Raw genomic sequence first — 3,151 nt, forward strand, 5'->3', positions numbered from 1 at the left:
CCCCCCCCCCCCCCCCCCCCCCCTCACCTGACACACATTAGCATTTCCTAGGATGGCTAAGGCATGTCCCGCCCTACACTGCCTTTGACTGGCTTACCCTCACCCTAACCTTAACCAATCTCACTCTTCATCTTAAAACCCTAACCAATCCAACCAATTAAGGCAACAAAAACTAGCCAATCAGAGGAGAGTAGGGCGGGTCATGCCTTCACTATCCTAGGAATGCTCATGCCTTCACAAACCAGGAAACAGTTTGATTTTGGTCCTCGCTACAGAGAGACACACAGACGGAAAACAGACGATCAGATTCACCTTCAGATCAAACTAACAACTTCCTCTGAGTGAGTTCAGCTGCAGGAGAGAAAAGTGGAGAACTACAACCCTGCTGCTTCAACCTGCTGATTCTCCACACGCTGAAGGTGAGTTGGACTAAAAGCACGACTCAAAGTGAAAGTAAATTTCAGTGAAGTGAGTATTGGGGGAGCCATGACTGAAACTCTATTTTAAACTCTAGTCCAGATTATAAAGTTTCAATACAACAACAACTGACAGAGAACACGGCAAACTACACACAAGGGATCTGAACAGGAAGTAGCAACGCTGAAAACTAGAGCCAGACCGATGTATCGGCTGGGTTCTGAGGGCTTTAACTCAGGGACTCGCAGCTGGGATGTCAAGGTTGGAGACGGTACAGACTGGGGACTGGGTGTGTTAGCAGAGTCTGTCCAAAGGAAGGGAGACAAACTGTCTGGATTATGGGGAATAGGGTTCAATCAAGGTAAATACTCAACATGGTCACCACCAGATCCAGCCACTGTTCTCGTAGTGCGGAAGAAGGTCCAGAGGATCAGAGTGACTCTGGACTGGAACAGAGGAAAGTTGTCGTTCTCTGATGCTGTTACTAACACACACATACACACCTTCACACACACTTTTACTGAGAAGATGTTTCCATTAATTAGCACTTGGGATGAAGTCCCATTTAAGATATCCCCAGTGAAGGTGTGACAGTGGAGCAGAGCAGTTAGAGATAAAGAGGATCAGGGCGGCTGTGGTTCAGTGGTAGAGCGGTCTGCCAATCGGAAGGTGGTTTGATCCCTGGCCCTGGTTCCTGAATTTAAGTTCTCAATATTCCACTGTTCTCCTTCTGTCTCTAGGGTCAGGGTTTTTAACATTACATTCATTTAGCTTAAACTTTTATCCAAGCGACTTACAATTCAAACCTAAAAGAATCCTGCATGAACGTTACCTTGATCAAATATGCTGAACTGCTTCATGTGCTGCATTTAGAGGAAATAACACATATGTTTTTTCATTTTAAATAGTTTTTGATGATTTATTATTTCTTTTTGTTTGTGGAGCCATGAAGACCAGCAAGTACTTTGTTAAATCTGATCTTAATATCAAAAAAAGGTAATATATTTCAAAAACAGCATGTTTATCAGAATGGTTGGTTGTTTGCAGAGATGGCAAAAGTACTCACTTCTCGTACTTAAGTAAAAGTCTAGATTCTTGTGTTAAAAATACTCTGGTAAAAGTAGAAGTACTGATTTAACTTATTTACTCAAGTAACAGGCTTGGAAATGTACTTTAAGTATAAAAGTAAAAGTAGCCTTGCGAATGGTACACTTATAGCTCCGTTGGTAGAGCCGGTGCCCATATATAGAGGTTTAGTCCTCGATGCAGCGGGCCCTGGTTCAATTCTGACCTGCGGCCCTTTGCTGCATGTCATTCCCCCTGGGGGGATCTCTCTGCCCTTCCATGTCTTCAGCTGTCCTGTCAATAAAGGCCAAAAAATGCCCAAAAATAATAAAGTAGCCAAACTGCGGAAATTTCTAGTTATTCTTCCGCCAGATTTTCGTCCTGTTACTAGTCCCGGAGCGTTGCCAACACGCGAACACACAATACATCGAAACGTGTGTAATGATCGGGAATGGTGGGCTATGACTTTTCTAAGAGATTTGCCGCACGGTTTTCACGAAATCGGCAATAAACGGCAAAATATTTCTCATAGACTTGAATGGGAAAGGTTCGGGAAATCGCTCAACATTGCTCAAAACGCCCCCTCTTTGGGACCGTGCTGTATCGCCATACTTTAACGTAGAAACATGATTAAAAGTTTAAACCAAAGACAAGACTTTGACGTTTATTGGGCTGAATGGGCGTTCAGATATCAAGCACGGTTTCTCACAAATCCCAGTTTACGTATTGTCCCGTTTTCAGACCGTCTCAGATTTTCCAATGTGTGTGTATGTGGCGGAATGTTGAGAACTAGAGTGGAGGACAAAGTGGGGAGATTGAAAAAATCATCTTGGTTCTCTCTCTATAACTTGCTCCCACACCAACAATTCTAACTTGTCATGGCCAAATTATACATCAAAACGTAGGTATTATTGTCTTGTTTCTGTCAATGCTCATTTATGCGATATGAATTATGCTTTTTACTCAACGACCTTTCAAATGACAAGAGTTCCCAATCTTCCTCCATTCACTGCAATGTTAAACATCGTCCACATTTCTGAGCAGAACGCAGAGCGAAGCATTTTTTACATCGCTGATACACCCACATTTATAAGTTTATCCACATTAATTTTATATCAATATGTTCACAAAGGCCTTCTGGTGCCCACGAGAACCTTATTTAATTGATAGCTAGTAACCCTTTGATGATATGATCATTTGTTTGAGGGCTTGTTCAGTGTCTGAATAGCTGGTGACAGCAGGTGCCAGGTGCAGTCGTTAACTGATTACAGATCAAAGAGATGACATCACAGAGATGAAAGGCTTCCTATTGGTCCTCAGTAACCAGCCAACCATACTCTGTATGTCTGTCTGTCTGTCGACATCTATCTGTCTCCCTCTCTCTCAGACACACACACAGACAGACACACACGTCCTAACGTCCTAAATAGGTTTTAAAAAGTTATATCTCTAAACAGTTAAGACACTTATTATTTTTTATTAAGTTTTATTGCTATTCACATGTGCACCAACTAGGAGGCTGGAATCTGTGGAATGTTCTATTTACTGTTATTTTGTTGTCTTTATCCTGTCTTTATCTCTTTTTTTCTTGCTAAAACTGCTGCTTGAATTTTCAATTTCCTCGCGGTTGTCATCCCAAAAGGATTAATAAAGAGAGGTCCCCCCCCCC

At 42.3% G+C, this 3,151-nt stretch overlaps 2 protein-coding genes across 3 annotated transcripts in view; one reads left to right on the forward strand and one right to left on the reverse strand.

The window, feature by feature from the left end:
* Positions 1-1,032, forward strand: part of LOC117943099 (E3 ubiquitin-protein ligase TRIM39-like) — a 4,802-nt gene extending 3,770 nt beyond the window's left edge. For both annotated transcript variants that reach the window (XM_034869020.1, XM_034869021.1), the window contains one exon: positions 1,005-1,032. The gene's annotated coding sequence lies outside the window, so the exon portion shown is untranslated. The remainder of the gene's footprint in view (positions 1-1,004) is intronic.
* LOC117943104 overlaps positions 1-3,151 on the reverse strand; it is a 139,018-nt gene that overhangs the window by 97,958 nt on the left and 37,909 nt on the right. The gene's annotated exons all lie outside the window — the stretch shown is intronic.

Source organism: Etheostoma cragini, chromosome 4, assembly GCF_013103735.1.
Source record: "Etheostoma cragini isolate CJK2018 chromosome 4, CSU_Ecrag_1.0, whole genome shotgun sequence".
Lineage (NCBI taxonomy): Eukaryota > Metazoa > Chordata > Actinopteri > Perciformes > Percidae > Etheostoma > Etheostoma cragini.